The sequence below is a fragment of the Equus caballus genome, chromosome 9, assembly GCF_041296265.1.
Source record: "Equus caballus isolate H_3958 breed thoroughbred chromosome 9, TB-T2T, whole genome shotgun sequence".
Taxonomy (NCBI): domain Eukaryota; kingdom Metazoa; phylum Chordata; class Mammalia; order Perissodactyla; family Equidae; genus Equus; species Equus caballus.
In genome coordinates this window covers 31,262,048-31,285,478 of record NC_091692.1, presented here as the reverse complement: position 1 = coordinate 31,285,478, position 23,431 = coordinate 31,262,048, and the positions used below count along the sequence as shown (strand labels likewise).

The following is a 23,431-nucleotide window of genomic DNA, read 5'->3' as shown; positions in this document are numbered from 1 at the left end:
AAAATGTTACTGAGAAAATATGTTCATCCAGGCCATATTCTGTTACAACATTACATAAAGAAAGCAAAAATATCTTCACACCTCTAGCAATGGTGTGTTTATAAATCAAATAATCCAAAAGATCGAATCAGCCACCTTCCTTAGTGGTCCCTTGCTTCTCATAGTAATAAGAGAATTGGAAGGATCCTCTCTCTATCAAATACGAAATACAATGAGACGCTTGATGAAACACATATCTATTTAGATTAAAAGAAGTCTCCTCCTAAGTTGCTAACTTTCCCATCCTTCAGATAAACCGTACAAGCACCATAAACGGAGAAAAACCTAGGAACCATACAATGAAATGGTTAGCAAGATAAGCACATTTTCATATGACCCAAATCATCGCTCTATAGTAGACTTGAAGGGAGCATTCCTACCTAGCTTAATGTCTTGTACAGTAACGTGACTCTTTATCAACATAGAGCACGTTAGCCTTCCTTGGCACCCAGGCCAACACGACTTCGTGGTATGACCACACTTTAGAGAGTCATGATGGAAAAGACTAGATTACGAAACCATAAACAATAAACATAGCACATCCACCAGGCGGTGGAAGAAACCACAGAAATATTCCCCCCAGAAGCTGCCATTTCTCCTGTTATGCTCCTATTTCTACCAAGAAAGTTGTGAAATCCGCATACACACCCCATCCCAAATCCATCAGTGGGGCGGGAGGTGGCTGAGTCATTCCTAGGAGTAACTTTATACCGATCCTCGCACTCCGGGGTCGGGACAAAGACAGCTCTCCGTTCCTCCCACTGTGCGCTTCGTTCGGCCACGGCCCAATTCCACTCTCAGGTTTCTCGAGTCAAAGACACGATTAGGGCTGCGCCCAGTAGTGGCGACGACAAGTGAGGATGCATCCCGGTAGGTTCAGGCGTCTCTCGCCCTCGGCCACTCCCGCATCTCGGCCGGGGGCGCGTACAGGGAGGGGCCCTGGGGGCCGGGGCCGGGCCCAGGAAGCCGCAGGTAGGCCCGCACCAGCAAGCCCACTTTTACACCTCTCACAGCTCGGCGGGGCTTCGACTCGAAACGCGTGTCTCCACACGGCTGTTGCGCCAGGGAGGCGGCCACGGCAGGTGTTGGCGGGGCCGGACGCGCGGGGCCCCCGGGCGCACACACCTGCGCGCGGGCGGTCTCGGGGCCAGCCGGGACCCCAAGCCCCTGGCCCACTGTGCGGGCTGACTGCGCCGCCGCCAAGCCAGGTGGGGGAAGGGACATGGGAGGCGACGGCACTTACCTGACAGCACCTCTTCCTCCGCCGGCAGCAACAGCAGAGCCGGCAGCCCCTGGCACCATCTTCCGCCGCCGCCTCGTCGTCGGCGGCGGCTACCAACCGCCCATCCGGCACCGCCAACCGACACAACTGCCGGCGTCCCGGTGCCTGCCGCGGCCCCGAACTCCGGGAGGGAGGGAGCGGTCGGGGCGGAGAGGGGACGCGGTCAGGCCCCTCGGCTCTGGGTCAAGGGCCGGGGGACAGGGGGCCGCGGCCTGTCAGAGCCGAGGGGCCGGGCGACAGAGGGACCCCGAGGCAGCGCCGAGGGCTCGGCAGGGCCGCGGACACGGCCACAACTGGGTTTGTTATTGTCGACTCTGTCCCTTCCTCCGCAGGGCATGCCGGGAAACGACGGGCGGGGGAGGGGAGTGCCGGGCGCCCCGGCTGCGCAGAGAGGCGTCGCGCAGGTCCGGAAGTCGGCTGGCTGCCGGGAAGGGGGTGGCTCCGCCTCCGGTGGCTGCCGGCTGGTCAGTGACTTGGCTGTCCTCTCCTGACCCCGGGAGACGCCGGCGCGGCCCGTTGTGGTGCTAGCAGCCGTGCGGGCGCGGGCTGCCCCAAGGGGAGCTTGACCTTCTTTGCTACGTCGAGTTGACCTGAGCTGGGCCGACCCCGCCGAATTTTGGATTAACTCCAGGTGAAAGAGCTGGTTTGCCTCAGCCTGTCGTGGAGGAGCGGGGCCAGCCGAGTGTCCGGGGCCGCCGTAGCCTGCCCCCGGGGCAGCCCGCAGACCGGGCTCGGATCTGTGAGAGGATGGGGTAGCTGAAGGGCCGTGGCCGGCCACCGCCACCCCCTCGCCGTCCCCCCACCGCCGGAGCTGCCTGCCGCTGGCGAGTGTCTCTGGTAACTGCAGGTGTGGGGCGGCACTGTTACTCAGACCAGGTAAGGCAAAGAAAACGCCGAGAGAGAAGAGAGCCAAGGCCAGATCGATTGAAATGAAGCTGTGAGCGCCACGACCACCAGTTTTCAGCTTTATAAATAGGTACTGAGTTGTCTGATGGGTTAGCACGAGTACTCTAATGGATGGGAAACAATCAGGGGAATCCTGATTTTGTGAAGATAGTCCTCACAGGCAATGACTTGTAGCCGCAAGGCTTGAGTGTTAAAATCTGATGAGCAGAAGTTACACATAGAATAATTACATAATATTTTTAAACTTTCTGTTATTTTCCTTTTTTTAAAAGAAAATTACAAATTTTATTTTATTTTTAGAATTTTTTTTTAAAGATTGGCACCTGAGCTAACAACTGTTGCCACTCTTTTTTTTTTCCCCTGCTTTTTCTCCCCCAGTCCCACCAATACATAGTTGCATATTTTTAGCTGTGGGTCCTTCTAGTTGTGGCATGTGGGATGGGCCTCAAGTGGCCTGATCAGCGGTGCCATGTCCACGCCCAGAATCGAACCCTGGGCCGCCAAAGGCGGAGTGCAGGCGCTTAACCACTTGGCCATGGGGCTGGCCCCAGAAATTTTATTTTAAATTTTTTGTTATGTGCAGGAATATCTGATATGAGTGAAAGCTTAGAGGGGCTATCGCTAAGTCATCAGAGGGCTTTTGAATTGTGTTTGCATAAAAATAAGTATTTATCACCCTTTTCAGTGGCACTAAAACAGAGCAAAGACTATTAGGAAGCAAAGTTTGCAGTCCTTCGTTTGTCATGGTGGAAACTGATTTTTTTTTAAAAAAAGGAAAACATTGAACGGTTAGCATTAGGGATTTTCAGTTTGCACCATACAGTTCTGGTATCAGAAGCTTATGTTTGAGAAGGACTTCTTGTCTTTACCACTTTGGGTTTTTTTTTTTTTCTTTTTTGTTTTTTGGCGGGTTTTTTTTGGTGAGGAAGATTACCCTGAGCTAACCTCTGTTGCCAATCGTCCTCTTTTTCCTTGAGGAAGATTGGCCCTGAGCTAACGTCTGTGGCACTCTTCCTCTATTTTGTATGTGGGTCACTGCCCTAGCATGGCTCCATGAGCTGTGTGTGGGTCTGACCCAGGACTGGAACCTGCAAACCCAGGAGCAGGAAGCAGAGTGTAGACACTTCACCACTATGCCTATAGGCTGGCCTCTTTACCACTTTGTCTTTAATTTTATGCTCCTGCATATCCCAGAGAGATCTTGTCTTCGGCAAGTCATTTTACTTAGTTTTTTTCAAGCTGGGGTTTTATTACACTAACCCAGCAAGATAAAGCAGAGAAGTGAAAATTAAGAGACTAAATTGCTATTATCCCTTGGGGGAAGTTGTGAACTGGCAAGACTGAAGAAAGGAGCTGATTTTATTAGACACAGCAATAGTAATCAGTACACAGAAAATAAGTGGTGAGAAGGGATTTGGCCAGATAATACGTATGCAAAACACAACAGTATCAGGCCTGTAAAGAATATATTGGTGCTTGAACTTCCTCTTACTTATCAATGATATTCATGATTACAAATACAATACAACTTAGCATGTAAAAACATCACTGGAATATGCCAGTGATAATCTATTAAATAATAAAATGTCTTAAATGTTACTTATCTCTCAGACTTCTTTCTTTGGAAAAATAATTAATTCAATCTTCATCTTCTCTCTTAGTCATAGACTGGAAGAAATGATCAGAAGTGATTGGTTCATAACTTAAAGTTATACACCTTCTCCACAGTGTAACTGTTAGGAGTTTATATGCATCTAATGTTCTTTCCTAGTGATAAGTGAAAATGTATTAAGATTAGTTCTATTAAATATGCAGGTATCCAGCGGATATACTTGCAAGTTAGTAAGACTACATGTATCTATTATAAGTCTCAATAAGTTACATTTTCCTTCAAACCAAGGATGTTGAAAACCCTCTGTTCTCTCCCTTCCTTAATAAAGTCAAACAAGAACAAAAAAAAATCCTCATGCATCATTACTTCTCAACCAAGCTTCTTGACAAGAAGTCCTCAATCCACAGTCTCATTGCCGTCTACTGGTCTGCTGTGCTTTTCTCATGAAATTACAAACAGATTAATAGAGACCTCCAAATTATTGTGTTAAATGGACAATGCTGAGACTTTATTTGAATTTTCTAAAGCTTTTGCCATTTTACATTATTTATTCTTTTTATCTCCCCCTTCCCTTTTGTAATGTCTCCCTCTTAGCTCTTAAATCGATCCTTTCATTTGGTCCTCTTCCAAATTCTTGAGTAATTATAAGACAATGTAAATGAGGCAAATATATATTGCTATGGGAGAAGAGATGAAAGAGGCTTACTCTTGTCCTCATCACATGATGATTTTTTTAATTTAATAAACATTTAGGTCATTTGATTTACAGTGAGGGCAAAAGAAGTTATTCTTTTTAGATTGAGTACGTGGGGATTGTATGGGGTCTACTGCTAAACATCATAGGTACTTCAAATCAGTTCCAATCTTTAAAATCCTGTTTTTCCTTCTGGTCTCAACTTCAGTGTTACTTTCTTTTTTTTTTCCCCTGCTTTTTTTCTCCCCAAATCCTCCCAGCACATAGTTGTGTATTTTTAGTTGTGGGTCCTCCTAGTTGTGGCATATGGGAAGCTGCCTCAACATGGCCTGATGAGAGGCGCCATGTCTGCGCCCAGGATCCGAACCTGCGAAACCCTGGGCCATTGAAGCGGAGCATGTGAACTTAACCACTCGGCCATGGGGCCGGCCCCCATTGTTACTTTCTGAGGGAGTTCTTCCCTAACATGCCCACAGTTCCCCTGGATTCTTATGTTATATCTTTCAGTATCTGTCTAACCTGCTGAAAGGTAGGTCTTTGTTAAATAGCAGAAGTGTTTCCCCAATACCTAGTGTACAATGGTGTGCTTTCAGACATTTTTTGACAGTGCTCTACACCTTTTTCACGCCCTCAATATATATCTCCAGTCACCTCCCAACTACAGCCAGTCTCCAGTATTTACTCCATCCAAAGCCAATCTAATCCTGTCTCTTCCCTGCCTAATAACCTTCACTGGTTTTGTTTTGTATGTTGGCTACAATTTAAACTTCTTAGCATAGCATAGGAATCTCTTCATCAGTTACAAACCCATCTCTCTAGTCATATCTCCTGGCATTTTTCCCCTTTACACATGCCTTATATGAGTTTCTTCATCCAGGAGTGTTCTCCTCTCATTCACCTTTCATCGTCATCCTTTAAAACAGAGTTTGGGGCCAGCCTGGTGGCGCAGCTGTGAAGTTAGCATGTTCTGCTTTGGCAGCCTGGGGTTCACAAGTTTGGATCCCAGGTGTGGACCTACGCACTGCTTGTCAAGCCATGGTGTGGCAGCATCCCACGTATAAAGTAGAGGAAGATGGGCACGGATGTTAGCTCAGGGACAGTCTTCCTCAAGAAAAAGGATTGGCAGCAGATGTTAGCGCAGGGTTAATCTTCCTCAAAAAAAATAAATAAAATTTAAAAAAACAGAGCTTGGATGTCAGCCAGCTTCTAACTTGTAGACAATATAGTGACCACTCACCCTTCTACTACTTCTGCTTTATATTACACAACTATAAATTTTGTCTTCTGTTTAAGTCTGTGAAACTCTTAAGATTAGGAACTATGGATTATTCATTTTTAAGTTCCTGGAACTTTATAGAGAGCTTGGCACATAGTTAGCAATTAATAAAATATTTGTTGGATATAATAAACTCTGCAAATATTTATATTGAAGGTTGACTAGGTAAGTTACTGTGGGGAATTCCCACCCTCAAATATCTTAAAAGCCTGTACAGGGGACCATTCAAAAATCTTTGTAGTGGGGCTGGCCCGGTGGTAGGGCAGCGGTTAAATGCACACCTTCTGCTTTGGCAGCCTGGGTTCCGATCCCGGGTACAGACCTGGCACCGCTCGGCAAGCCATGCTGTGGTAGGCATCCCACATGTAAAGTAGAGGAAGCTGGGCATGGATCTTAGCTCAGGGCCAGTCTTCCTCAGCAAAAAGAGGAGGATTGGCAGCAGTTAGCTCAGGGCTAATCTTCCTCCAAAAAAAAAAAACATCATTTTAGTGACAAGTTTATATGACATTAATCCTTTAACCAAAATACATCAGGATGTTGGGAAGATCACGATACGCAGCTTAATTTTGTTAACGCTACCTGATTTAAGATTTCATTCTACATATACATGAGATATTTCTCAAACATCTTAGTGTCATTATCCTAGTTTTCTTTTAGGTTATGTTCAAATAGCCAGTAACCACAATGACATAATTTGACTTGATTCAAAGTATCAATCACAATTTTCCATTTTTAAAGGTTAACCCCTTTTTAAAAGTTTTGGACTTTGTTTTTAAGATGATAGCTAATTTGGTGTGTAAAATATGGTCATGAACTACTTAGAGGCTTCTGGCTGTATGACTATTAAGTTAATGTTTTCAGTACTATTTACAGACCTTAAAGCTGCCCTACTCAGTTGGTCTCTTGGTACTCAAACATATTATTAATGATGATGATAGTTAACTTAGGAGTGACTGTCTTCAAAGCTAGTAATGAGCTAGTGAGCCATACTGTTTCTAATGCTGCAACACATACAGGAAAATAATTCTAGCATTCTTAATTTTCCAGCAGATTTAAACCAATAGATTGAGACAAAACCGTTCTTGTCATTTTCACATTAAATTCTTGTCTTTCATTATTTTGAAAAAGAGCTTCTTAGCAAAATGTCTAAAAGTAGAGCTAGAATGTCTTAAAGCAGAAACTTACCAGTCCTACAGATACAGATGTAGATTGGACTCAAACATCAAGTGGTAGTTGGACTTCAGGTGGTGCCTTTCAAACTTCTTTGACTGTGACCCACATTAAGAAATACGTTTTAACGTTGTGACCTGGTAACACATACAGGCCTCTGTACCAATGAAACCATGTTTCATGAAAAAATACTGCTTGTGATGTGCTGTCATATTTACTATATTTTTTCCAATACTAGTCTTGACCGACTAAATTGATTTTACCGCCCTCTAATGACTTGAAAGACATTAGACTCAATGACGTAGGCCCTAAGCCTTGAGATTCTTTGCTCCAGATTTTTCCATCAGTGGCTTCCTATTTTGATTGCATCCCTCAATTATTAGGTTTGTGATTATATTTAAGAAATGCATAACCTGGGCCAGCCCCATGGCCGAATGGTTGCGTTTGCGCACTCTGCTTAGGCGGCCCAGGGTTTTACCAGTTCGGATCCTGGGCGGGGACATGGCACCACGTCTCAGGCCATGCTGAGGCAGCGTCCCCCATGCCACAACCAGATTCACAACTAGAATCTACAGCTGTGTACTAGGGGGCTTTGGGGAGAAGAATTAAAAAAAAAAAAGGTTGGCAACAGTTGTTAGCTCAAGTGCCAATCTTTACAAAAAAATGTATAACCTAACTGAAACCACAAAACATTTGTGAGTGTGTCTTAGATGACAAATGTGGGCTTTACATTTATAAACCTATCTGGTTGTCTTAATAGCCCTATCAGGATTCTATTAATTTTCTCCATACAGGTGGGAAAACGAGAGGTTAAATTACTAACGCCTTCTAGTTAATGTTCTTCAGCTGATAGTTAGGGAGAAGATTTGAACCCAGATAATCCAATTCTAGAGGCTGTATCCTTAAATGCTACAGTATGCTGCCCCTTAATTTAGTGGACTCCTGAATGTGGGAGAGGAGAAAACTTTAAAGTCTAGCAGTAGGCTACAGTTTCTGAATCTCAGCACTATTAGCATTTTGGGCCAGGTAGTTCTTTGTTGTAAGCTGTCCTCTGCATTTTAGATGTTTAACAGCATCCCTGGCCTTTACCCACTAAATACCAATGGCACCTCCAGTTTTGACAATCAAAGATATCTGGACATTTTGTAATGTTCCCAGAGGGACAAAATCACCCCCCTTCCCAGAACTACAGGGTAAACTATGGTACATCTAGTTAATGAAATACTATGCAGCCACTAAAACTATATTTCAGAAAAATATTTAATGACAAAGGAAAATATTCTAAATTATAGTACAGAATTGTACTATTTTTTAAGATGCATTTTTTCATATTTTAATATCTGAAATCTGAGTGCATTTAACAGTGGATACAGTCCTACAATCTTGTTAATCAATTGCCATTCATTGCCTGTTCATGCAAGACTTCAAAAATCAGCTTGGAAAAATATCCTAAAAACAATGGTGAAGCATTCTTTTAAAGCCAAGTTACCAAAAGTTTGGGAGAGATGATGTATCAGAGATGTTGGGCAACATAACCAAAGACAATCCAAATCATGCTATCTAAAGAATTGGAAAGCTGGGTTAGAAGACTAGCACCATGGCTTTTATTCTGTTATAGATTCTCAGGAATTGCTGCCAATACTTTCAGTGGTGAAAGGTTAAATTGTTTGGAAAAACCCAGACAACTTCTGACTCAAAATGTAGTTAGAAGAGTTAGATTTTGAAAGTGATGCAATTTTAGAAATACCTTTACCAATGTATTTTGCTTATATATTTTTTATGTGTGCACAAAAGCAATGATAAAAAGGTATCTGGGGCCTGGCCCAGTGGCGCACCGGTTATGTGCACACATTCTGCTTTGGCAGCCCAGGGTTCTCCAGTTCGTATCCCGGGTGCAGACATGGCACCGCTTGGCAAGCCATGCTGTGGTAGGCGTCCCACATATAAAGTAGAGGAGGATAGGCACGGATCTTAGCTCAGGGCCAGGCTTCCTCAGCAAAAAGAGGAGGATTGGCAGCAGATGTTCCCTCAGGGCTAATCTTCCTAAAAGAAAAAAAGGGTATCTAGTGAAGACTGACAAAGCTTTTTAAGTAAGTATAAAGTATACATTACAGGTGATCTTTCCTTTATGTACATTTTTCTGCACTTTCCAAACTGCACATCTTTTAAGATATATCATTAGTCATTTGCAACTTAAAATGGTTTCTATATTGTTTCACATAAAATTCATAATTTTTTCCAATTTGCTCCAGTCCATTTATTTTAAAAACATCATTTGTTTTTTGCTGTTACTTTATCAAATCATCCCTCTGTTTTAGTTAACCCTGCCTGCTGTCCGTGCATGCAAAAACACTTTTCCCGAAACGCATTCTTTTTCAGTGTGGTTTATTAAAAGGAGCGCTGAACTAGATATCTGGCAACCTGGTCTCCAATCCTGCCTCAGCCTTCTGTGTTGTGTTTCGCTAGTAGTCAGTTGTTTCTACTCTCCATCAAATTGTCCACGCTGATCTTCAATCCCTAATCCCTACCCCTTTCCAATTCTCTTATTCTTGGTAAATCTCACCTCCTACATCACTGAGGAAACAGAAGCTATGAGAAAGAACTTCTTCACCCTTCCTCCATAAATTCTGCAAACCTGTCTGCCCCCATTTCTTGTCTCCCCTCCAGTCACTATCCTGTCCCTTTTATTGAAGGTAGTTGTGGGCTTTTGACTCCATCCCATAATCTCATTCTGTCATTTTGTGGGACCACTGAGTACGTGCAAAATTTAGTTTGTATGTGAAATATTTTACAGAATTTAAGTAATATCTTTAAAATTGGGATTTATCCTTAATTGCTTATTGTTCAATTTAAAATTGAAAATAAATTAAGAAATAAAACCTTACATCAGCAGCATGATTTAGTAGTTATCTAAGATAACTTTTGATGTTTGTTTTATTAAAATTCACTTAGCTGCTAGACAATTATTTACATAAAATATATTGATCTATTGGCAAAAGACAGGTAAAACTTGAAAAATTGTTTTCTTGTTCCTGTAATATTTTTTAACTACCTTGATTATATGAAGTTTCAATAAAAATGTTCACTGTCTCTTTTCTGGCCATTATTGTTACTGCTTTTGATTGTTATTAAAACTAATTTTGTTGTGTAGAAGAATGGAGTGTTAAAAAGTTATCCATGGATTGTCAAATACACTAGGTATATACCAGTGACAGGGCCTGGGACTCTTCACTTTTTTAACAAGCTTTAGGGGGAATTCTAATGCAGAAAATGGCCTTGAGAAACAAAGGACTAAATCTCTAAAGATCCTTACAGTCCTACTAAGTCTTCCTTCTTTTAATCCATAGGTACCACCCTCGCTCTCAAAATGAACTCATCAGATAAATTCTAATCTACTCACACTTTCTTCTGTATCTTTTTAGCGTTATCAAGGAATTAATATGAACTCATTTGTCATTCTCAGATGTGCCTTAATTTTTTTCCGTATGTCTATATTGTTTCTACACAAGTAGATCATAAGGTGGTTTGCATTTAGGAGTTGGAAAACCTGAGATCTCATTCAGATTTGGAAGATTACTTACTATCTATGATTTCAATTTCCTCCTTTTAAAATGGTGTTGGCAATACCTGTTTTAGCTACTTCACATACTCTATAGATTAGAATGAAAAATTGTGTGTAAATGATACTACAGCTCAAACATTTTGTATGGTCCCAGAATAATTATACAGTGGCAACTCAATACTTTTGGAAAAATGCAACTCCATCAGTTTTTGAAATTAATGAAGTGTTTGGATGTATTTTAGTAGAAACATCTAGTTACATTTAAAACAAAAGAATTCCTTCAAAATATTTCTCAATTTTACATCTTTCTTGTCATTTATATTTATACAATAGGCTTTTTGCCTCTCCCCCTTTTTCCCTTCATTTCTTTATACCCCTGAAGTTCTGGAAACTGACCAAAGAGAGATGCTTGTGTGAAATGCTTGTCTTTTCCTTTCCATTTTTAAGGCACCCAAGGACAATTTTACACACTCCCACTTCATGAAGATTATCTTTGAAAATATCCAACATCACCAAGAAATAAGCTGAAAATCATAGGTTTCCTGAAAGGAAGTTCATCCAGCCTTTGTAAAGAGATTACAGTATGTATGTCTTCAATACAGTGGATAGTGCAGATTCCAAAGAAGCAGAAGTCCACATTAAGTGGTTAAAGAAAATATCCTTTTCCTATTTCATGAAACTGCTTCAGTAGTATTAAGATTTTACTTAAAAACACTTTTATTATGTTTCTGAACACTAGCAATAAACATTTCAATAAATGAAATTGAGAAAATAATTTCATTTCTTTTTTTCTTTTTTTTTTTTGAGGAAGATTAGCCCTGAGCTAACTACTGCCAATCCTCCTCTTTTTGCTGAGGAAGACTGGCCTTGAGCTAACATCTGTGCCCATCTTCCTCTACTTTATATGTGGGATGCCTACCACAACATGGCTTGCCAAGTGGTGCCATGTCTGCACCCGGGATCTGAACCAGTGAACCAGGGGCTACCGAAACAGAATGTGGGCACTTAACCGCTGTGCCACCGGGCCAGCCCAATAATTTCATTTAAATAGCATCCATTTAAAAATAGTGTAATGAGGGGTTGACCCGATGGCATACTGGTTAAGTTCTCACATTCAGCTTCAGTGACCCACGGTTCACAGGTTCGAATCCCCAGTGTGAACCTATGCACTGCTCATTAAGCCATGCTGTGGAGGCGTCCCACATACAAAATAGAGGAAGATTGGCATAGATGTTAGCTCAGGGACAATCTTCCTCACACACACACACACAAATGAAAAAGAAAAAGAAAAAGAGCATAATAGGAATAAATTTAACCAAAAGAATACAAGACTATTACACTGAAAATTACAAAACATTCTTGAAAGAAATTAAAAAAGATGTTCCATCTGCATGAATCAGAAGACTTATTAGATGGCAATACTTTCCAAATTCAACACAGGTCCTACTAAAGTCTCAAGTAGACTTTTTGCAGAAACTAGTGAGCTCATCATAAAATTCATATGGAAATCAAGGGACAAGAATAGCCAAAACAATCTTGAAAAAGAACAAATGTAGAGAATTCACACTTCCCAATTTTAAAGCTTACTACAAAGCTACATTAATCAAGACAATGTGGGACAGATGTAAGATTAAACAAATTAAAGGAAAAGAATTTAGAGTCCAGAAATGAGCTGTTAAATTTAAAGTAAATTGATTTTCAAAAAGGGTACCAAGACTTTTCAGTAGAGTAAGATAACCTTCTCAACAAATGGTGTTGGGACAATTGGATAATCACATGCAAAAGAATGAAGTGAGACTCCTACTTCATACCATATACAAAAATTAACTCAAACTGATCAAAGGCTTAAGTGTAGTAGCTAAAACTATAAAACCCTTAGCAGAAAGCATAGGAGTAAATCTTTGTGACCTTGGATTAGGCAATGGTGTCTTAGATATGACACCCAAAACACGGGCAATACACACACGTGCACACACAAATTAGATAAATTGGACCTCATCAAAATTAAAAACTTTACTGCTTCGAAGGACACCATCAAGAAAGTAAAAAGACAATTCGCAGAATGAGGAAATATTTGTAAATTACATGTCACATAAAGAACAAGTATCCAGAATATATAACGAATTTTAAAAAGACAACCCAATTTTTAAAATGGCTGAAGATTTGAATAGACATTTCTAAGAAGATACACAAATAGCCAAGAAGCACATAAAAAGATGCTCAATCTCATTAGTCGTTAGGGAAATGTACATCAAAATCACAATGAGATACCACTTCGCATCCACTAGGATAGCTAAAACCAAAGACACACAACAACAAGGATGTGGAAAACTGGAACTCTAGTATATTGCTGGTGGGATTTTAAAATGGTGCGGCCACTTTGGAACACAGATTGGCAGTTCCTCAAAATGTTAAACATAGATTTATCACATACCCCAGCAATTCTCTTACCACATCAGATTGGGGTTCTCTTGCCTGCTGCACATAACAAAAGCCTATTATTACAGCATCAACTTTTGGGAAAAGAAATGTAGCTTTATTTTGCAATATCATTCTGCAAGGAGACGGGGCATGTATCCTCAGATCTGTCTCCCTGATTCAGGATTTGGGACGAAATTTAAGAGGTTAGGGAAAACAGGCTGGCACATGGAAATGCTTGCAGGACAAGTTTTGATTGGTGGGCTTTAAGCATTTATAGTAAGGTTCTAAACATGGTGAGGTGGGGAAGGAATTTTAACACCACATCTTCCTGGGTAACAGATCCCTTCCTTCCGATAAAAGTCCAGTTTTTAAGTTCTAGTCATGTCCTGGTCCTTTGGTTCTATGAGGAGGAGAATCTTTGGTTCCACCGTCATTGCAGGTCAAGATTTCTTCCGCACATGCTCCAGCTAGCTGACTTTGCACATTTTCTGAAAGACAATTCTTACTCACTCTGTTGATAAGAGATGGGGATCTGTTCCAGCTGGCTCTACTGGACTTGTGGTTACAATTCCAGTCCTAGAGAAATAAAAACGTGTCACCACAAAAACTTGTACACAAATGTTTATATTGCATTATTCATAATAGCTGAAAAATTAAAACATCCTAATGCCCATCAACTGATCATTGGATAACCAAAATGTGACCTACCCATAAAATAGAATATTATATGTGATGCAAGAATTTCAATTCCTCACATAGAACACAGAATTACTATATGATCCAGCAATTCCACTCCTAGGTATATACCCAAGAGAATTAAAAACCTGTGTCCACACAAAGATGAGGTCACAATTGTTCATAGCAGCATTCTTAGGAGCTAAAAAAATGGAAGTAAATATCGACTGATGAATGGACAAATCAAATATGACCTGTCCGTACAATGAAATATTATCTGGCAATAAAATGGAAAGAAATACTGATATATGCTACAACATGGATGAACCATGAAAACATACCAAGTGAAAGAAGCTAGTCTTGAAAAGCCAAGTACTCTGATTCTGCTTATATGAAATATCCAGAATAGGCGAATTCCTAGACAGAAAGTAGATTAGTGGTTATCAGGGGTTGGGGAAAGGGAAGAATGGGATATGACCGCTAGTGGGCTTGAGATTTCTTTTGGGAATGATGAACATGTTCTGAACTTAGATACTGGTATTGATTACACAACCTTATGACTATGCTAAAAACTACTGAATTGTACACTTTAAAGTGGTGAGTTTTTGGTATGTGAATTACATTTCAATAAAACTCTTACTTAATATTTTTAAATTATATTTTAAAAAATCAAATGAGATAAGTAGTAAACAGAAAATAGCCACGTAAATCACCTTTTACTAAGCTCTGGTTTGTTTAACCATCACTAAAGTGATTTAAAAGTACTTTAAAAGTAGAAATCTGATTTAACCCTCACTTAAAGTGGCAGTCCATTAGAAGGAGAAATCTAATGGAAATCAAATGATTAGCCCTGGGTGCAGGCAATAAGGTAGTGTTAAGTATTATTTAACAATAACAAATATACCTATAGTCTGCCATCAATTTTAAACAATACCAATGGAAAAACACTTGTTAGTCCAAGTCGGTTTCTCAATCTGTTGTCATTTCGAGCCAGATAACTCTCTGTTGTGGGAAGCTGTTCTGTGTATCTTAGGATGTTTAGCTCCATCCCTGGCCTCTACCCACTTGATTTCAATAGCATTCTGTCCACCCTCCCCACCGCTCCCCCAGTTATAACAAACAAAAATGTCTCCAGACACTGCCAAATGTCCTGAGAGGCAAAATCACCAAGGCAGAGAACCACTGATGTAAATTTTGAATAAGTTCGGTGGTTTCTATTAAATTTTAATAACATATGTGTAAGCCTCAGAGTAAAAATAAGCACATTTTTATTATTTATCTTTTAATCAACATTATATTCTATGGGGAAATTGATTCATGTCTCCAACTCCAGTGGTACTATATAAATCCTACCTTTAAACTGTAGACTCAAAATATACAATGATAGGGCCAGCCCTTTGGCGTAGCAGTTAAGTCCTGCATGCTCCGCTTCAGGTTCGTGGTTTCGGTTCCTGGGTGTGGACCTACATTACTGTCAAACCATGCCGTGGCAGTGATCCATGTACTGGCATAATTGTTAGCTCAGGGCTGATCTTCCTTAAGCAAAAAAAGAAGATTGGCAACAGATGTTAGCTCAGAGTGAATCTTCCTCACCAAACAAACCACAAACATTTATATATATAGTATGTACCTTGTGTGTGTATATATATATATATATATGCTATCTTTGTACAATGTGTATATATATACACAACGATAATACCATGATTGTAAAGATGCCTAAACAGAAGCCAAATAGTTTCAGTGGTATGTACAGTTCTACCATTCCATGAGCAAATCATTCTCTGCACCTTACATAGTTCTCTTTTTTGAAGTATTTCTTCATATTTTCCACTTTTTTTAAATCATGTAATGAAAAAGTATTAATCTGTTATTTTTTCTTTTTTGAAATGTGATTATTTTATTTAAACTTTTATTTAAAAAATTTTAATGACATAATTACATATTTGAAGACCCAATAAAATATTTTTCAATGTCTACATTTCTGTCTGGTTTATATTGTTTTTCATTTCATGATTATCAGTAAAAGTAATTTTCTCCTTTAGAGGAAGGTATTAAGAATGATCTATACCAGGTGTCAAATGTGCTAGGTACACCACTGATTTCAGAGAAAGAGAAGGAGCTAACAAAATTGAATGAGCATGTGCAAGGTATCATAGTAGGTGCTTTATATGCCTTATTTAATCTAACACAACAAACTACCGTTTTTACATATAAGGAAACTAAAGCTTAAGCTTAATCAATGGGTGTTTTTCCTTGAATTCTATTTAAAAGTCTAAATAGCATGAATAATTTGTATTGGCAGATTTTTTGGTTTCTTAGTCTTGGGCTGATTATTGCTCTCTCAAAACCAAACAACATAATGACATACTATCGTATAATACAATTAGTAACTTAAACTTGTGCACTCTTGTTAGTTCTTAATTTAATAAGAATTCCTTTCCAGGACAATAGTATACTTCATGGCAAGACTACTGCCTCAAATTATGGAACAATTAGTATATACATATATTTTAAAAGGACCCTTTTTAGACAAAAGTACTTGCTTCTCTAGTAGATGCATAGCCTTGTTCTGTGCATTTATTTAATTGTTCTGTGCATTGTTAAATGAATAATGTATTAAGTTCGTAGCTTGCCTAGTCAACATGAAGTCTGCTCAAAGAAAAATTGTCCAGAAATGGCTCTATCAGCAAAACCTTGGTGCACAATTTTAACTTGAAAGACAGGTAAATAATAAGAGGAGGTAGAATCATTAAGATAAAGTTCTAGCCTAAAATACAGGACAGGAGAGAAACAAGACTGGCATCTTTTAAAATACTCATAAAATGTTCTCTCATATCTACAGCTGTAAAACTTTTGGAGTGAATTCTATTCCTGTGGTAGAAAGCTAAATACCAGAAGGAAGTATGTGTGGCATTTTGTCTTGGGATCAGAAATTTCTAAGCATGGCCTCAGTAAAATTAACCATATTAAATGCTTCTTTGCCCCAGCCACAAAGTGCATCATACCTAAATACTAAATAGTGTCCTATGCCAAAATTTGCCATCAGTGGATAGTCATTGTTATAAAGTTCTTACATGGAAGCTGCCCCTTTGCCATGATATGAAAACCAAATGAGGAAAAGAATATATGAACTTGAACTTGAGCTTTAAATAATTGGTCTGTTGTTTTAACAACAAAGTAACCTAGCCAGATTAATTCTTGACGCAGTAAAAACAGACAGGGTGTGGTGGCTTTTAGCTAGCTGGGTGTACCTCTGCAATTCAAAAGATGACTAATGAGCTACTGTTTACATTTAAAAGTAGAAAAGTTATCCTTGATGTATACTGTTTCTTTGACTACTGATAATTGAGGCTATTAATGCAAATTATGAAAACTAAAAAATACACAGTTTAAAAGCAGTAAAAGGTTATTCTTCTCCAACCCCTCCCCTTTACCTCTAAGGTCCTGAAATGATAGCAGATGCCTATGGTTGCTTTTCCTTGGGTAGTCAACAACTTTGTCTGTCTTCCCTGAGACACTGAATTATAGTGGGAAATATCAACTGCAGTCCCTCAGAGTCCATACCAGATATCTAGCATGCTTTGCAATCAGTTTCTTATTATTCATTGCTTTATAGTTCACTCATTCACTCAACAAATATTTGTCATGGACCAGGCACTCTTACAAGGATAAAGTGACAGGGGAAAAGAGTAATTGTCTATAGGTTGATATGTGGATAAGTAAATTGCAGTACAGATCTTCCTTGACTTACAATGGGGTTACATCCCCATAAACCCATCTTAAGTCGAAAATGCATTTAGTACATCTGACCTACCAAACATCATAGCTTACCCTCTCCTACCTTAAACATTCTGAGAACACATTAGCCTGCAAGTGGGCAAAAATCATCTAACACAAAGCCTATGTTATAGTAAAGTGTGGAAGATCTCAAGTAATTTATTGAACACTATGTTAAAGTGAAAACAGAATGGTCGTGTGGGTACAGCATGGTTGTAGGTGTATCAGTTGTTTACCCTTCTGATCACGTGGCTGACTGGGAGCTGCAGCTCTCTGCGGCTGCCCAGCATCATGAGAGAGAACCATACCACATATGGTTAGCCCAGGAAAAGGCTGAAATTCAGAATTTGAAGTACAGTTTCTACTGAATGCGTATCAATTTCACACCATCATAAAGTCAAAACATCATAAGTTGGACCATCGTAAACTGGGATGTCTGTCTACTCTATTTATCAATAATCAAGTACTACCCAGTAGTTAAAAATGCATGAACCAGAGCTACATGTATCCATATGATATCTCAAAAACATATTATTTAAGTAAAAAGTAGAAATATTTGATAATATGCAGTATTAGAAAGAGTGTGAGAAAATGGGCACATTTATTTCAGGGAGTGTAAACATATCACAATCTCAAGGAAGGGGAATTTGGCAATCATTATGATTAATATTACCATAAAAGTGTCAATTCTAATTTATTCTATAGACATAACTACATGTATGGGAACTAACATGAACAAGAATAGTTATTGCAATATTGTTTGTAGTAGTAAAAGTCGGATTGCTCATTAATAGAGAACAGGTTAAATAAATTATGGTCTATACATCCAATGCATCTGGGACAAAAGAATAAGGAATCATTTTATACATTGTATGAAAATATCTCTAAAATGTATTGTTGAATGAAAAAACAAGGTGCATAAGAGTGTGTTACCATTTAAGTAAAACAAAGAAGAGAGAGACATATATATGTATTTGCTTAATATCCATAGAACATCTCTGGAAGAATAAAGAAGAAACAGGAAACATTGGTTGCTTCCAGGAAGCGAGACTGGGTGTTGCACCTGTGTGGCACCTGTGTGGAAAAGAAACTTTTCACTGCATACTCATTTGAATTTGAACCATATCTACTCATAAAAGTAAAAGAGAATTGGAATTTTTTAAAAATAATGTGTGAAAAAAAAGTAAATCACAGAAAATAATATACAGATAACCAAAACACACGCATGGGAATGAAATACACCAACATCAGATGGCAGGGAGGGAGAGAAGAGAGTTGGGATAAGAGAGGCTGACACAGACAGCCTCTGCTAGATCTGTAATGTTTCTTTTTTAAGAAATCTGAAATACACAGAGCTGTATATTAAGATGTGTTAAAGTTGGGTAATGGATAGCTTGGGTGTAAATTATGTTAATATCTATAGTTTTGTGTTTGAAATATATTTTTAATGAGAAAAAGGTGATCAGATATCTAGGACATAGGAATATATGTTCATATTAATTCATATTAAATATTTACTTGTTGGTATTCCTAGGGATCATAAAAATAAGTAAGAAATGGTTCCTCTCCTCTCTTTTAGGAATTTAATCCTGATTAGGAGAAATAAGAATGTCACTGAACAGACCACAGAGCTGATGGGAAAGCAGGGCACCTCACCTAGTTTGGAGACGCAGCTCTCCCTCCATGTGGAGGGAAGGAGAGAGGTGTGAAGAATTGTCACTTCTCACAGAGCTGAATTTTAGCTGATTTTAACCTCTCACAGAACTGGACAGTAGATGAGGAAGCTGGCCTGCTCACTCTCATTCTTCTCATGATTTCTCATCTGGACCAGAATCATGTCTTACGGCCTACTCTAGTTTAAAATGTCCTCAAGTGGCCTTTTAGGCCTTTCAAATTAAGATCCCATCTACAAGAGGGAGACTTCTGGGAAGACTGAGCTCAAGCTGGCTTTGGATCCTGCCAATGCCTCTCACCAGCTGGATGATCTTAGCAGGCACCTTACTTTCTCTATGCCTCAATTTCTTCATCTCTAAAGTGAAAATCGTAATAGCTACTTGTAAAGATATTATGAAACACCACTGGTAAAGAGCTGAAAACAACACCTGGAATGTAGAAGTGCTCATTTAATATTGGCTGTTATTGTTAGCTCTAGAAATAACCTTCCCCCTTCCAGCTTTATGCCTTTGCTCAGGCTATTACTTTTCCTAGAATTTTCTCTGCTCACCTTCCTCTCAAAAGGCTACCAATTTTTTAAAATTCTTTTTCCTGGTCTATCCAACTGAGTGTCATTTGTTTGTCCTCTGAACTTTCAGGGAACTACAAACCTTTCTACCCCGCCTTTCTGAAGTTATCTGAGGACTTGTCTTGTTCTCCATTTATATATGAATATATATATATACACACTGATCTAGCAGGAATCTTGCTGAAGGCAGGCCAGGGTGATCAGACATCACCTAGGGTATGGTAAAGGAAATATATATATCTCTCTCCTTCCAGATGTTTTTCTAAGTATATAAATAATATATGATGTCACTAGACATAGATTTTATTACATTTCTTTCAATGACTTTATAGTATTCCATCATATGGAATATGATTATATCCAAGTGGATATAACACAATTTTTTAATTGGTCCATTATGGATAGATATTTAGAATTTTTCAGGTTTGCTCCTACAGTTTACAATCATAAACTGTCATGGGAAGACCTGTTGTTTTTTTCTTTCCTTCCCCTCACTTCACATTAAGTCATGAACAAACTCCCATGCACAATTACAAGGTTGTTCCATATAGTCAGAGGTCTTAGGTAGTGAAAAAACATTGTTACAATTTCCATCTCTGAGAAACCAATGCCTTGGAACACTGTGTAGAAGGCATGAATCCTTTTTCAGTCCCTTTCTCCTGAGGACACGGCGTTTGACCACCTTTGGTCTCCCTTTATTTGCTCCCTGGGTCCCTCTAACTCAGCACCCTAGATTCTCTCTTGTTTCTTACTTCTGTTGGAGGAGGTCATCAAGAGGATGTGACCACCAGTTGACCCTGGAGCTGGACCCAGGCAATTAGAGGCTCCTCTCCGCATCCCCTGTCCTTGGAATGTAAGATCCACCCACAGTTCCCTCAGCGGCAAATATTTGAAGGTCATAGCCTTGAGAGTAAGGTGTTGTTGAGACCGCCTGGATGGTACAGGAGACTGAACCCAGTTAAGACCTCTATCTAAACTTTTAAGATTTGGAGAGTGGGTCCAGGTATACACTCATCTTGCAGCTGCCCAAGACAAGCCTCATAAATAAATTCCCTTGCTTATTAAAGCTGCCACCTACCAATCTGAAGTGGTCTGCCTCTTTCTTTGCTCTCTCCTTGCCCTCTGTGTAAGAGCAAACCAACAGCTTCTGATAAAGTATTTTTTGTAGGCTTAGCTGCTAGGAAAATTTTGTAACAGAAAGTTACTTTTTATTGTCCCCAGCCTTTTTCAATTTTTTTTTCCTTTTCTTAACCTCTTCTTTCATTTCTCTCCCATCCTTCAATTTCAGGCTCTTAAGAAAGGAAATAAGTGCAATCAAAGACTTTAGTAAAATATTTGCATTTTATATCATCTCTTCTATTTTAGTAAGAACCCTGTGTTCTAATAAAGATTTTCAGGAATCTAAGCAACTAGAGAAAATCTTTTGCTCTGAGGAACATTCTTTTTTTTTTTTTCAATTATTTTATTGAGGTCAAAATGGTTTATAACATTGTGTAATTTCAAATGTACATTATTATTTATCAGTTTCTGTATAGACTGCATTGTGCTCACCACCAATCGTCTAATTTTTAGCCATCACCATACAGATGTGCCCCTTTTCTCCTTTCGCTCACACCCCTACCCGCTTCCCCAGGGCTGAGGAACATTCTTATAATCTCAATTTAACAACACACAGACCTATTTGCATGTTTTATCTTATTACTGGGCCATAAACTTTACACATCACCTTACCAATTTGTGTTTCTCCAGGGGCTCCAGACTGTCATGGTGACATCATACTTTGCAGTTATATACAACTTTGTAATATCCATACGGCTGGTTGGTGGTGAAGCCTGATTATAAAGAAGAAATTAAGGCTGGCAGCACTATATCCATCTACCTGATTCTAAACACATTGGCCAGGAAATATACATGTTAAATTACACATTCTTCAGTTTTTTGGGATTTTTTGTTTGGTTATTTTCTTTGTGAGGAAGACTGGCCCTTCCCTAACATCTGTTGCCAATCTTCCTTTTTTTTTGGCTTGAGGAACATTGTTGTTGAGCTAACAACTGTGACAGTCTTCCTCTCTTGTATGTGGGGTGCCATCACAGCATGGCTTGATGAGCAGTGGTAGGTCCACGCCCAGGATGTGAACCCCTGAACGGCAGGCTGCCAAAGCAAAGCACAGCAACTTAACCACTACACCAGGGGGTTGGCCCCATGCATTCTGCAGTTTTAATCAGTCAGCTCTAGATAGTTTAGCTTTTGAAATTGCCAGTATTTCATGGCCCTTTAACAAAGAGTCTCTCTTTGACCAAACTTTAGTCAGGCTCTTCTGAATCCTCTTCCCAACTAGGCCTCAACTTTTGGGCTTCTGTGCTTGTCTCTGCACTGTCCAATTTTATCAAGAATTCTGCTAGGTCAGTTTAGCTAGAAGCCCCCCTTACCCCTTAGTAATTTTCCACCCACTGCCCTACCCCCACTCTACTTGTTATCCACAAATTTCCAGTTTTCCTTGTGGTATTCAGAGGTGAGCCCAATCTCTCTCCCCTACTGCAAAATCCCATTATAGTAGTTTCTGTACCTATCACAATGGTCCCCTGAATGAAGTCATACTTACCATTTTTTATCAAGTACCACTGAATACGTTTTTAACACCTTCAGCATTGTACTGGGCCCACTGGTTTTGGTGGTGATCAAGGCTCCAACGCTCAGGAGGCAACAGTTTGCCCAACATATAGTATGTTTTCTCTCCCCTTCCTTTCTGTCTCCTTTCTTCTCTCTCTATCGCTCCCTCCCTCCTTACTTTCTGTTTTTTTTCTCAGTTTGTCCTTCTCTCCTGTTTCACTCCACCATTTTCCGTGAAAGATTTGAGGTGAAAACTTGGTTCTCATTACAATAGCACATCCAGAGTTAAATGTTCTGGTATGCAGTATGAGTTATTTAGATTTGTCTCATGTTATTATATAGACAACCAATTTCTTAAATTTGCCATTCTTAGGGAAACACACAATTCTGCATAACTATGGAATTTTAAGACACTTGAAAAATATCTATATTTTATGTCTCTCTTTTTGGATAACGCCTTCTACTACATTAGGCTATAGATAAATTCAAATACCTATAACTTCTTTTATTTTTCCAATTGCTTTAATAATTGAGATTTGATAAAATGAATTTAGTTCCCAAATGGTTTTATTATAAATTTTTAAAATAGTATATATAGTATTACCTAATACAATACTGCTTTTTTGTTTGTTTAGTGCACAGAATCTATTTGCCTGTGGAGAAATTTGCTATTTACCCCATGGGCCACTGAGAATGAGCTGCTTCATATAGAGTTTGCCTACTCCTGCCAGTAGCTATTTCAGTAGATGGTCTTAAAGATGAGAGATATGAATAGCATACTGCGTGTTATTCAAAATAACACCAGGGGTCACTGTAAGCTAGAAACCTTTGAACACGTTTAGAAATGTTGAGTTAATGTTATTCAGATGATTTTAATTTGAATACTTGCCTGTTGGTGAGACCATTTGTTAAATCTCTGGTTTCGTAACAGCCCATGTTATCTTTAATCATCTTTAAACTGTCCAATTTTAGTTCAACAAAGAGAAAATAAAAAGTCTTTAGGATTTTTAGAAGAAGCACTGTCACAATCAGACCAACAATGACAAAGTATTATACATCCAAGAATGTCGGAAATCCTTTTTTTGCAGTAAAATTAGGTATAATATTGTAGTTCAGTAGAAACAGCTGAATTCTTGAATATGCAGCATGTAATATAATCTTT

General features: G+C 39.3%; 1 protein-coding gene and 1 long non-coding RNA gene across 4 annotated transcripts in view; one reads left to right on the top strand and one right to left on the bottom strand.

The window, feature by feature from the left end:
• Positions 1-2,114, bottom strand: part of RB1CC1 (RB1 inducible coiled-coil 1) — a 91,491-nt gene extending 89,377 nt beyond the window's left edge. For 2 of the 3 annotated variants that reach the window (XM_001488471.7, XM_005613169.4), the window contains exon 1: positions 1,283-2,114. The gene's annotated coding sequence lies outside the window, so the exon portion shown is untranslated. Of the gene's footprint in view, positions 1-687 lie in introns of all 3 variants that reach the window. The other variant, XM_070221544.1, reaches the window with a different exon arrangement.
• Positions 1,709-20,746, top strand: LOC138915398 (uncharacterized). The gene is made up of 2 exons (XR_011421290.1): positions 1,709-2,297; positions 18,997-20,746. It is a non-coding gene; the product is annotated as an uncharacterized lncRNA (long non-coding RNA).
• Positions 20,747-23,431: the final 2,685 nt, after the last annotated feature.